At 40.7% G+C, this 14,059-nt stretch overlaps 1 long non-coding RNA gene across 1 annotated transcript in view; it reads left to right on the top strand.

Annotated features, from left to right (window-relative positions):
* Positions 1-14,059, top strand: part of LOC135422125 (uncharacterized) — a 77,341-nt gene that overhangs the window by 58,000 nt on the left and 5,282 nt on the right. Inside the window, exons 10-11 of the long non-coding RNA XR_010434320.1 lie at positions 3,907-3,988; positions 4,479-12,969. This is a non-coding gene — a long non-coding RNA (uncharacterized LOC135422125). The remainder of the gene's footprint in view (positions 1-3,906; positions 3,989-4,478; positions 12,970-14,059) is intronic.

The following is a 14,059-nucleotide window of genomic DNA, read 5'->3' as shown; positions in this document are numbered from 1 at the left end:
AGCTCCCTAATTTCAGTGTGGATCAACAAAGGGGGTTTTTTTTCAGAATCAGAGCCTTGATAATACCTTATTTCATTGTTGATGTACATTGCTTTTTCTGCATTAACTTCAAAAATACTTTGCACCAGGTGAAGGTCTGACTCATGGTCAGTTGGTTTTAGCCATGGACCATACTTAAGTAAAAAAATCATAAAACGTTCTTCCTTTCAAATTACAGTGTGGACATCAGTATTATTTACCTGAGTCTGACAAATCAAATGAAGATTAAACCTTGTTATTTAATTCTTTCATCTTCTGCTTTCATAAGTGAATGTAGGGATTTTATGGGCATTATTTAAAACAAAAATTTTGATCATAAAGCCTTTGAAGAACTAAATAAAAACATTATGCAGTTGTTACACACCACAAGAAGAAAAGAATCTTTGAAATTTACAGTGAAATTAGAGACTTTATTCTGTATAATTTATACAGTGAGTATTCATATAAAGGACTACAATTGAAACTCACCTGTCATCGAAAGTAAAAGGATGGAAACAATAGCTAAGGGAGACAGGGAAATAGTGTTATGGATGTTATTTCCTAAATATTTTCTAAGGAATGGTTTCTACCAGTTACTGAGGAAATTAAGGAAAAGTGACAAAGCAACAATCATTTGCAAGTAATAGTTCTTTTTTCTTTTCATTATCTGTGCTGCCTGCCCTCCGATCTCCTGCATTGTTCAGATTTAAAAACATTTCCTGCTGTAATAGACAAGCCAGAGACTTTCCAGCCAGTCAAGGAGAGCTGGGCTCCTGCAGTGCAGCTCTTACCCAGGGCAGTGCTGGTTCTGCTGCTGCAGCTGGTACTGAACAGCCACCTTGGCTGTGTCCACTAATGATGGGTAATTTTGCTGGCTCAGAGCTTGGTTTGATTAAACGTGTGAAAATTGGGCTATAATTTTCAAATAATAAGTTGGACTTCCCCCATTCTGCTTATTTTCTTTTCCTGCCTCCTAACCTCCCCCGAGGGATGGGACTGCTTTTTCTTGCCTTTGGAAACACTTCTGGCTCATCAGGGTTTTCTTCTTTGCCCTGCTGCTGCCAGAGGTTGCCTCAGGAGCACCTGTTTTATCTCCATAAGGGATCTTATTGCTAAACAAGAGTCCCCTGGGCAGGATTTACACCCTTCCTCTGGAAACACTGGAAGCTTGTGTCAATTCCTGCTCTTTCACAGTCATGTCAGCTTGTCAGGGACTATCATTCCCTGAAAATTTAACAGAGGAAACCTGATAGGATTGGTCTCTTGGTGCTACAAAAAATAGATGTTTAATAATGACAGGATAATACATTTCTACTAAACAGCTGACATTCTGCACCTAAGCACAATGGGCTAACAATTCCCTTTAGGACTGTGCACCCAGTAAAATACTTATGTAACAGGTGGATGGACCAAAGGTACAGTGAACAATGCAGAAGAGGCAACACCTTATGACCAAACTAGCAGAAATCCTTAGTGATTTTCTCACAAAATATGACTATTTGTGAACTCTGAAAGAGTTTCAGGACTCTTGGCCCAGAATTTTTATGTATGTTTGCCCACATCCATTGTGTATTAAAGGTTGTGCCATCTATGAAACTACTATGCCATGTTTCCAGCCCTTGCAGAGATTTCAGGTGCTTGTTCCAGATGTGTTATGAACAGGTGAGTGACTGCTGTACCCATACACTTCAATAAACTCTCCTTTCATGATAAATCTGGCTAAATTTTGAAACATTATGCTGTTAACGCCTAAGTCCTTAAGTTGTTCCACTGACAGCCGTGGGAGACTTTGTGGAGCAGCAAAATATCGAGCTTTATCTCTCTCTCTCTTCCATTTATTCACCTTCTTTCATGTATAAAGTCATGTGGTTAGGGATTGTTTGACCTGAGGGAGGAACAATGCATTTATACCTTTAAAAGTGTACCTGTTTGAGGTACCTATCAAATCCAGTTTACCCTAGTCTTCCAAAGTATTTCTTGAACATAACCACTTGAACCTGGACTTAGTTCATAATTGGAAAATTTTTAAGGACACTTTTCTTCTCTTGGCCCTTTACACTCTATTTGAATTGATGTAAACAGCAGAAGCAAGCAAAAAATATTTAACGGTCTGATCAAAAGCACTGTTTCTTCACTACTTGTATTTTTACTTCTTTGTTGGATAACTCATGACACCACACAGACTGAGCAGTTCAAGGTAGGTTAGAGCAGAGTTACTCATTTATCCAATTAAATACTGTTCTTCTCTACACCTACAACTGAAAAATCTGTGCCTCTCAGTCAAGTAGGGGTGGACACAAGGCAGTGCTCAGCAGGACTGTTCTCCATCATAGGAGTGTTGACACTGGACTGGTTCACCCTGGAAAAGCAGATGGTACAGTGGGTTGATGCACCTTATACAAGACCTGCTACATTCTCCCTCTGAGCTGCTTTCAAACCTGGGGCCTGCAGGCTGAGACTTAAGTTAGCAATGCATCTAATACATGTGCAAACATAAAAGGAATCTTTCCCTGCCTTTCTTCTCAACTTACAGAAATATTCTAATTAGTTATTTCAGGTGGGAGAAGGGGAAGAAATTTGGAGCAGGGCAAATGTGTGACTGTTGACTTTGCAGTAGTTCTGTCAAAAAAAATATATTCTACTTTTAATACACACCATTTGGAAAGCAAAGCCCCTTTTAAAATGCTTCAGAACTCATGTCCTTTTTAATTGCCTGGAATTCATGGTGGCTGTGTGAGAAAGCCATAAACATATACAATCATAAAAACACATTTAGACAACCCAAACAGAATCAGTGCCATATTATTTTAGTTTATTATTCCTGGTGGAGTACAGATTGGTCTTCCTACTTTGATATTTATTTATACCAAGGAACTACAAGAACATAAATGCCACTCTTGGGATAATCCTAATGCTGGGGCCGAACAGAATATGCATTGCATCTGTCTCATTTGCAGTAAAATGAAGGAGTGTTTAGCTGTAATCCTGCTAATGAAGGACAAAGTTGAAGGTCAAATGTAGTTTTCAGAATGAATGTGTCACTGTGAAGCTGAGAGAACTGTAATTCTGCATTAAAAAGTTTTCTTAAAATATCAAATAACTAAGATGAGGAAAAGGAAAATGTAGCTCTTTGGTTTTATTATTCCTTTTTCTTTGAAGCCACTCAAGGATTGTGCTCGAGACTTTAGTGCTCACATGAAAAATTAATGATGGGTTTTTGCTAGACAGAAAGCCTTCTTATTTTGCACTTGATTAACAAAGAAAACTCAATGCAAAAGTGAGATACTCAGCAGGGGCTGGTTCTCTCAGAGTCCAGCTCACAGCTTCACACCACAACATTTACTGACACGGGAAAATACCCACTTTTATCCCAAGACAGTCAAACAGGATATGTGCAGGGCTGTACGTACTGAATAACAAGGAACAGATTCTCCACAAAGGAAAATGTCAACCAAGATAAACAAACAGCCTCGCAGCAGGCTGACCCTGCCGTGCCTCTGGGCTGTTTGGAGTCTACTGCAGAGCCAAGTGCAATGTTAGTCTTTTGCTAGTTATTGTCAGGAAGTAGATTATGAGCTGAATGGCTGGAGGGTGACTTCAGACAGTCTGCCTGTAGCAGAAGAAAAGCCAAGGACATGTAGGCAGTATATAACACATACAAGCCAGGTCTGCACTCTGCTCACATGCCACTGTGATTTGATATTCCTCACCTACAAAGATCTCAGTTTTTTGGGGGAGGGGGGAGGGGCCTGAGTACTTTTCCCACAGATCTTTTCCACAATGTAAAATCACAGAGTAAGCTCACATGACCAACTGAAAGCATCCTGCTTTAACCCTGTCATTCCTGTGTACATCCCTCAATTTTTAAACCTTCTTGTTTTGGTCTAGTCAGCTAACTGCGCATTTTCTGGGATTCAGAAGGGCCATCTGCTACCCACACAGTCAAGAGGAAAGCCACACAAAAAAGAAGGTATGAATTTTACAACTTATAATGGAATTACAGTGAGTTTTACTTATTTTAAGCTTAAGAAAAGACAGACATCTGTTACTCGCATGTATTTATGATTTGTCCCCAAATACAGGAGACTTCCATAAATCTGTTAAAAATAAAGGTGCACGGTAAAGAACTGAGTGGGGTTATAAATCTCAGGTCAGACTTGGGGTTTCAAGTGTGAAGAATGAAGCAGATCACTCTGGACAAACTGGACCAGAAAGCTTTCTTTTCTTTTTTTGTTATATTAGAAAATGGAGAATGACATTCACCCCCACACTCCCTGCCCACCCCCAGTACCCCCCGCCAAATACTGCCATTATGAACTACAGGCTCTATTTGTATGTAGGTTCCAAAAGGAGTTTTGAAAATACTATGCATAAGTACTCAGTAAAGGTATGGAATTACTCTCAAACAAAAGAACTCTTCCATGTAGAAACCTGTTATTCTTAAAACTTCATTCCCACAGGCAGCAAAGATGAAGGTTTCCCATGCAATCTGGAGTGACTCTTGCTTTTGAAATAAGGCAATCTGGAGAACATTAAAGTTGGTAAGAACTGGTCTTTTGCAGGAGGATGCAAGGCAGGGTGTTTAAGTTATAATTTCTAAATGATAGGGAATCTGTTACTCTATGGATAAGAAGACACGAAGCCCCAAATAGCTCAGCTGATAACAGCAGTTATGAGCTTTCCTGAAAGATTTCATATTTTGTCTGATTTAGTTATGATTTGTTTGCCTGAGCACTTCTTTTGAAGTTATCTACAGTGGTGGCACCAAGGTGCAGTGGCTAGTGTACAATTATAGAACCAGGTTGGCAGACTGATTGAACTGGCTAGCTGCCATTTTCACAGCAACTATATTTTTTTCTTGTGGATTTTAGATCAGATCCCTGCAGGAACAGATTGAGTGGAGTTTTTATATTGTTATTATGAATGTTTTGATATTGCAGTAATGATTTTTTGATATTTGATAATAAAGCCTTGAGATTATAGCAGTGGAAGCCTCAGAGTACCCTTCATAATCTATTGATTTTGTAGGATTTCCATGGTGCTTTTTTTTCTTAGCTGTCATTGGTTGTTCATTTTTTTAATTATTTTTGTGGGGATTTCTCTCACTACTTTTGCCTGCCACACAGTGCTGCTGTGTATGAACTATGCACAACCAATGCACTTACATTATCCTGTCAAGTGCTGCTAATCAAATACAGGGCAGCACAGCCCAAGTTTGGTCCCGCATCACTAAACTCAGGGAAAGCTTTACTTCAGCTACACTAAATCAGACCCTATCTGAGAACAGCTGGGTGTTTTTGATACAGTGAGGTTATACTCCAGTTTGTAACTAAAAATTTAGACAGCTAGTAGGTTTTAGGACTGAACATAAATTATATCCCTAAATTGTAATCTCTCTAGAACAGGAATGGTATTGCTGTGTGTAATCTGCAAAACATCCTGACTATTTTGGCAGGGAAGGCAGAATTTGATGACAGACTTGTAATTGCAGCTGTGAAGTGCAGAAGTAGAGATGTGCCTGGGAGGGAGAGGTGCCCTGCACTCCTGGGAGCCTCCCACTCATGGGAGCAGCTGGGTTGCTGTTGCACCCTTGCCAGCCAAGAAGCTGTCTCTGCTCTGGCTTGTCCAAATTTATCCTCATGCTGCTGAGTGGCCAGTCTTGGTTTGTCCATCAGCTGCTGCCAAGCAGATGGCACTGGCTGTGTTTCCCTCACCTTTGCTCAGCAAAAGCTCTAATTTGTGTGTCCTTCTGCTCCCCAACCAAAAGTGTCCATGAAGTCTTACAGGCATGTATTTATTCTTGAGACTTACAAAGATTTTTTACTCTGACTGAGGTTGACTGACAGGCTCAAAGGTTCCTGTAAGGCAATATGACAGAAAAATAAGAACAGACAGACAGACAGTAATGCCATGACCCTCATTTCCTTAGGAAACCAAGCTAAAAATGAAAATGTAACCTCAGACCCTTTGCTGAGGGCTTCCCTTTTGAAAGCCAGGATGAGAACAGATATATTCCAGATCAGAAGAGACATGTGGAGATTACTGTATTCTTGTGACTATATTAAAAGAGCCAAGAAAAGAAAGTAATTGTGAATAACTTTTAAGTCCTCTTAAATCACCATTATTATTAAAATTATTAATAACAATGTAATTGTATTTACTTTTCAAAGGAAAAAATGGTCTCATGGTACAGTTAAAACCAGAGAGGGATACCTGGGGGACAGAATGCAGAGGTGCTCCCCTGCACCTGCTCTCTGCCCAAGGGACAGACTGAGGAGTGGCTGCTGTCCTGTGCTGCACTGGGCTGCAAACCATGCAGCAGGTAAAAACAAGTGAAAAAGGAAGCTGGCATCGGTGCCCCTTCCCTAGGGAAGGTATGCATACAGCAGAGAGGAGTTCCATTTCTGTCTCATGTAACAGAAGGTGTGTGCAGCAAGCTCAGGAGAGGAAAGCTCCGTGTCCTACCCAGACTACCCTCACCTACAAATTGTAGTAGCTCACAGGCAGTTTGTAACCATTCAGGTGAGTGTTCTGTATCTGTATGACTTTTGAGTTTTATTGAAGCTCTTCAGTCAATTTACCAGTGACCTTGAGAGATCCTCTCAGATGTGCTGGCAATTGTGTAGTTGATGCATTTCCATACAAGGCACTAAACCCTTACATATTGGAAAAGTCATTTGGTCTGTCAGAACTTGCATGGAAAAATACAAATATTTCATAAGGACAAGTGGGCAGATTATTCTCAGGGTATTGATTCCACATTTTGGTTTGCTGCTAAATAGACCTCCCTACTGGAGAGACTGAGCAACATGGCCATTTCAGGGAGACACTCTGGGGATTTATTGATTGGACATGAGAATACTAATCATGAAATAGCATAGATTGAACATGCTTTTGTGACTACCATTTGCATAAAAAGGTAACACTTCAATATTGGGAAGGCAAGACATTTCAGAACATTAACAGTAGCTGTCTCAGATCGAGTCATATTCCTTTACCAGTTCTTCAGGCTTCTCATTTTCCAGGGTCTAGAGAACTGGGACAACACACATATAATGAATGCCGTCTGTAACAAGTAGGTTATCAAATACATTTGCTATACTGGACAGATACTGAAAATGAAACTCCTATCTCCAGCAAACCTAGAGAGTAATGTTTTCTCTCTCAAACTTACTGGAAAACTGCATACATTTTGGATTTTGAAATAGCTTTCTGTTTGATTCTTGTAATCAAGAAGTTAATTCAATTAATTTCAATCAATTTTTGTAATCAAACACTTTAAACTTTCCTTCCTCTTTACATATTAATTTTATCAGCTTGAAGTATTCAAAACCCAAAAATGAGGAAGCCCTTAAAATTTTGAGCAAGACTACACTGTTATATAGTTTACTCTATCATATTTGTATATTTTGCTCTATCTTTCTGTTGTGTTAGGGGGTTTTTTGTTTGTTGGGTTTGGTTTTTTATTTACTTTACTTTTTTAGAGTAGCTCATCAAAGATAGAACGTGCATCTTCTTAGGCACTTGCTAGTCCCCTGCTTTGTCAGTGGACCCCCAGGCATCTCCACTGGCAGCCCCAACAAAAGGATTGCAAGCTATCTGCAGAGGACAGGCAGTTATGTAGGCCTAAATGGGCTTGGAGGACTTATGTCTGTGTATTTTATCTGGCTTGGGGCATTTGTCCCTTGTTGGCCACAGCAGCCACCCTGTGAATTTCAGAGGTCAAGATGAAGAAAATGGGCACCTGGTTTGAAACCTGGACCCCAACAAACCATTCACTACCTTTTCAGAAGTATCTAGATGTAAAGGCTGAGACAAATAATGTTTTAGGTTTGTTTGTGCTAGTGATGTAGGCTAGACCCAATGAAAGGTCTAATCTATGCTTCCATGCACAAGTGGATGCAAACTGCACTAATTCAGTGCAGAACACAGAATCACTGGAGTTTTCTGTGCTGCTGTACATTTGGGTATGTCAAAAGCAACCAGTATGAAGACACTGCACTTTAACTCCTAAAGTGTAGCACAATTTTGTTTATTAAGGTAGAAATCAGAATGGCCCAGACTGAGCTCTTCTACTTTAGGTGCAAATCCCTCTGATTATGGGCTGATGGTATGTTATACCTTGTGCCTGCTGTTCTCAGTTCCCTGCAGATGGGATTCAACAAGGTACCTCAAGCACCAATAACATGAAGTACTTTACTAAATAGGGTCCTGAAAGACATCAGACCCTTAAAAGCCAGTTTGGCCTGCTGAGAGATGAGCAACTTCACTCCACATCTGATGAGAGGATCCAAATTGTCAGTTCAGTGGGAGAATCTTTCTATTGTAGGGATGAAAAGCTCAGGGGATCTCACTCATGCTCAGTGGTCTTGTAATTAAATGTTACACACTTGATGAGCATTACATTGCAAGCCTCAAGGCTAATTTACATGTTACCACCAAAATGTCTTATTTTATTTTGCTTGTAAAAATACTGTGCAGGCATCATTGCATGTCATTGCAAATGGTTTGTTATCAATGATGCTTGGGTGACTCAAAATTACTAAAAGCTGTACATAATTACTGCTAAAAAGCCCCATACAGAACCAATAGTACTTCCTCTACAGTAGGTATTTTATGACTAAGAAGGCTTTCCTGATGTGACTGACAATGTTAGGATCACAAACAAGTAGCCTGCCAGCAAATAAAGAATAGCATTTTGGGGAAACAGAGTAGTTTGATTCAATTATAGTACTACATGTATCATTAAAGTGTATGTTGCTTTTCTGGGAGCTGTCCATTAAATCAAAACAGGAAGGCAGGGTGGGAGGAAAGAGAGAAAAATGAAAATAGGTAGGAGCTTGTTGTAAGAATGGTGATAGGTATGATGTCAATATAAGATATTTACTGGCATATTTAAATGCTTTATGTTGTAAAAGTTGCTTTTACTGATTTGGGCCACATGACTCATGCCACTCTTTACACAAGATAAGGGAAAGGAGACGAAGCTTCTCAAGACTCTGGGATCCATTTAGCACATACTCCTGTATCGGTTTCTTGGTCGGAGGAGGTCGTTCCACAAGAAGCATTTCAATGCACACGTATCAGATGGACTGAACGGCCGTTTCTTACAATTCTCTATTTCTTTTATACTGGACTGACTTCAAAGCAATGCTAAAGCACTGCAATCATTTATTGGAATATATTAATAATAATAAATTACAGTTTCATTCACTGAATTCCAGCTCTTAGAAGAATAAACAACCTTGTGCAGATGCAGAAGAAAGGCAGAGAAATATTAGATGACTTACCCACAGTCTGTAGCAGGTGAGTGAAAGAATTAGATACAGAACTTGTGGCCTCTGGCCTTTCTTTCAAATAATCTTTCCTGTGTTTGTGCCACAGTAAAATGATTTTGCATATGTCCTGTCTCAGAAATATGAAAAATATATGCAATATGCAAAGCAGCCAATTGGGCTGCCTTTTGGAATATATCATCATTTATGAACGGTGCATCTTGAAGCCTAAACAGATTGTGTGCAATTAATTGCAAACTGTCAAAGAGACTACAGCACTTTACTGCCAATTTGTAAATAAAACCTACTATGCAAAAGGACGGAGGCAAGTGAGGTGAGTTTCTCTGGATAAAGGAAAGGCAATGCACAAATGCAGTGCAACACAATTTTTACACTCCAGCCTTTAAGAATTTTGCTGACCCTGTAAAAAAATGGTGTGGTGCAGAGTCATTGTAAGCTTCTCCATAGGTAAATATTTTACATAACCTAAATGAAGAACTCCCAACTTACTTGATAAAAGAATAAAGAAGTCACCATGTGCAAAAAGAAAAACGTTCTTTTTAGTAAAATCTTGGAAAATACATGAGCATTTTTGTACCCTAAAGATGTGCCGAACAATGGTGATGATGATGTGCAAACAAAGCAGATTCCCTTTATGTCCCGATTATGACCCTCAAATGATCTTTGTTATAAATATACTCATCCTGGTGACTGGCCAATACCTGACTGGATTCCTTATCCGGTGCTGTCTAGCTCCCTTTGTATCACTGCTGTTACCAACCTACAGCTCATTGTTCCCCTCATAATATTCAATAAATACAATATGTTTGGTGCCACTGCTGATCTGCTGAGCCAGTCAGTGGCCAGCCCAGTGACTCAGTCTTGGTCTCAGCTTCAGAAGAAAAATGATGATGCCTGTCTTTCTAGGTTTGAACCCCCCTCCGGTGAGCAGCATCACAAATGTGATACAGACCCTCAGTAATTACTGAAACAGCAGTTTGTCACAAGCTGCCTGCAGCACTGATGGACAATCTGCTTGTGGATATAGTTAGAGGAAGGAATATGTAAGAAAATATGATATTTGTGACAGGCTTAACTTGGATTTTTTTTTTGTTTCAGGGGATGAAATGTACATGTGGAGGCAGTGTTGATGAAGAACTAGGTACCCATTTTCATTAACGCTTCTTCCCACCTCTCTGGTATTTAATATATATACAAAATTTACTCCAGTGTAAATAAGAATTTGGCTCAAGTAGCAACCACATCTACATGAAATGCAATTTGTATCTCCCCTGAAGTTCACATATATCAGCAGTTTCCAAAACAAGTAGATTTAGCCCTCGAGGAAGAGCAGATCTGCCTACATAGCCCAGTCACCCTTCACACTGGTACCATGGAGGGGGTCCTTGTGTCACTCAGCAAACAAAAAAATCCCTTCTCTACTCCCCTGAGCCTCGTAACAGCCCAGAGCTTCCTGCAGCATATAGGCACTTCCCTGTGCTCTGTGCATCTGAAAAGAAATGGAAATCTAGAAGTCCTCTTCATGGGAAACAGTTCTCCTTATTCTTTTTCTGCCCTAATCTTGTAGTGCAATTGCAGCTCCAGAAATGACAAAACATCTGAGTCCACTGACAGTGAGGTAAATTCAAGGTTGAGAGATGATGAAAGAAAAAATGGACTCTTAGTCTGATAGGCTTTGGATGGAGCTTTACAGGGAATCAGGACACCAAAGGATGCTGTTGTAGGGGGCAGCTGCCCATGGAGGGGAAACACAGGTCCAGCTGTCTGGAAAATCAGAAATCTAGAATTGAGAGGAGGGAATGCACTGCTTGGCCCCTGCCAAATTAACAATGACTTTTTGTTTCGCAGATTAATATGTTGTTCCAATTAGACAATTGAAGACATTTTGTCTTCTATGAGATGTATTCTCTCCTCCTCGACTTAAGGCAATTTACTTCCAGGATTTTTTTTTTTTTAACTAGATTGCACTTGGCTCTAGGTACAGAAGGTTTCCTTCAGAAATCTTTGCTGAGTTGATGGCACAAACAGCTATGTTCCTCCAGACTCTATTAACTCAAACTGTCAAAATCTACGTGTCCACCTCCCCTTGTTTGTTATTTTGTTTATTGCAGTGCTGGAGATCGCTCGCGTTTCACCAGAAAAGGCTCTCCAGTCCGCAGCTCTCGGATTTTCCCTCTCGTGTCACTCAAGCAAACTGCCCTGAGCTTCCCTGCTGCCGAGGTCGAAGCAGAGCCACCGCAGCCCTCTGGCCCCCGCCGGGAGCCCGCACACCAGCACCCGCTCGGAGCCCCGGAGCTGCGGGAACACACAGACACACACACATAGACACACAGACACAGACACACACACACAGACACAGACACACACACACACACACACACACACACGAGCTGGGCTCCCCAGCGCTGCCGAGAGCCAAATGGGATTTTGCCTGAATGAGTACTGGGGGGTGGGCGCTCGTTCAGAGCCACAAACAACTCCTTAAAATACCACGAGTGCTCCGAAGATGGAAATTTGCTATATTATGATTTCAGAAAACAGCAGATGAACACTGGACATAATGACAAGTCCCCCCAGCTCTGAAGAGCTCACTCAAACCCACTGAGCCTTCTGAGCAATCCAGCTTCAGCCCTTGACTGTGTTCATTACATTATTTTGATGCACTGTGATGAATGCAAGAGATCACTATACATTAAAAGCAGAGTTCAGTAACCAGTATGGAATAGTGTCCATATGCTGGCTGACAGCTTTACCCTACAGTTACTGGGCTAGTAGTTTTCAGCCAAAAGTCAGGAGAATTTGGTACTCAGGGTTTTGCCCTCCCATTCCCCTCTCTCTGTCACTGAACTAATCTGAAGTAATAATTTTCAACTGAATATTTTTAAGTGTTATTTGTATCTGTAGTTGCCAGTAAGAGCTCAGCCCCGTTCCTCTCACCACCACCTCTGCAGATGCTCCTGAAAAGTGGGCAGGAGACCTCCACCACCCCTGGCTATTCCCAGCAGGATTCTGAAGTGTTCCAGCTCTGGTGAGGTACAAGTGTGTGGTGAGGAGCACTGATGCTCTCCTGGGATACCACCATGTATGTTATGTAGTGCTTGTATGTCACTAAGATTTTGGAGGGTAGAATAGAGAGAACCTATTATTTTCTTTAGAAACAGTTTTCCTCCTCTGTCATCCCCCGACATCTACCCCTCACAACAGGCTTGTGGTGCAATAAGCACTTCTCTACAAGGGCTCTGCTCCTTTTAGAAAAGGATTCCAGAAGGATACCGACAGCACTGAAATCCCATTTGGTCTGCTTGGTTTTTACCAGCCCTACTCAACTGCCCTGCAAGAAGAGAGAGGAATATTTTCCCTGCTCTCTGGAGTAAAGTCCTTCATTACCACGTCACAAAAGAAAACAGGCTGCTTGGTAGCTAAGGAAAAATGCTGACTTTAAACCTGAGATAAGGCTCTATCATTTACACTAATGAGCTCACTGGTGGGGAATTTGTAAAATATTACGATAAAAAGTAGCTGTAGTCAGTGTTCGATGGAATTTACTATTTTACTTTTTTGCTGAAAATAGATATAAGTACTAATAATTTTCCCATTCAAACCTAGAGAGAAATAACTGCAGCAAGAATTGTCCCAGTAGAAGTTCAAAGATCTTGTAAGTAATCCATTATTATAAAGATTTATTTTTTAACCGTGAGTTGGTCTAAATTCTTCTGGGAAGGCTACAGACTTTAACTGGTTGAATAACAAATAAGTTACTCAGAAGAAGCCCTTAATGAAATATTAACATGTCAGGATTTTAATTGATGGTAACTTATGGTTATAAGTTAACCCCCTAGACCCGCTAGTCATCATTGTCCTGTCAGATTTTGATTTCTGATGGAAGTGTGCCCTGGGATGCCCAGGATGCCCTGTAATGGTCTCTGTGCCAGGTACCACATATGTCCAATATGTGCAGCAAAAAAGAGAAGGTATTTAATAGCCTTTGTTATCATACAGTGTCAGAGCAGTAAATGACAACTGCTAAGGGAATCTCCAAGCTACTGTGGGTTACAAGGACTGGACCATTCTGTTCTGAGCCAGAATAAATGAGTATGGCTGGAGAGAGTACTCTGCTATAAAACTAGCAAAAATGGAAGAAAGTAAAGGGCTGGGAGTAAGCAAAGAGGAACAAAGACATCTCAGCTAAAGGGCTGGAAAACTCTCTTAGTTTGGCATCCATGTGAGATATGAATGTTTCCAGCATGTTTTTCCTCCCTCTCTGGTTTTTGGGGGGTTTTTTTGTTTGTTTGTTTGTTTGTTTTGTTTGGCTTTGGTTGGTTTTTTAGTCACTGGCTCAACACCTGGAAAAGCTGGCCAGAGATGCAATTCAGTGCATTGTCTTCATTGCCTGTGACCACGCACTGCCACATGCTGACAAAAAATTAGTCCTAATGAAATATTCCATGTGCTGGTTGTACCCCTGTAGCCTTGTTTTCTGCCTGGGGGTATCTGTGTTTCTGCAGTGCTGTCTCAGCCACCTCATTCTCCTGATGGTTGTGGCTTTAAGTCATCACTTTGATAGCAATTTGGGAAGGAGTGCTGGGGTGTATGATAGACACTAATCCCAGACAAGGAATAGCTGAACAGGAAGCAATGAACATGGTGACTTGGTTGGGGTTTAATGCTGCTGAAAAGGACAAAGGGGAGAAAGCATGTAGCAGACAGGAGAAAAGTGTATGGAATGGATACAAGAGGGAGAGCTG

The sequence above is a fragment of the Pseudopipra pipra genome, chromosome 14, assembly GCF_036250125.1.
Source record: "Pseudopipra pipra isolate bDixPip1 chromosome 14, bDixPip1.hap1, whole genome shotgun sequence".
NCBI classification, from domain to species: Eukaryota; Metazoa; Chordata; class Aves; order Passeriformes; family Pipridae; genus Pseudopipra; species Pseudopipra pipra.
This window is presented reverse-complemented; position numbering and strand designations above follow the sequence as displayed.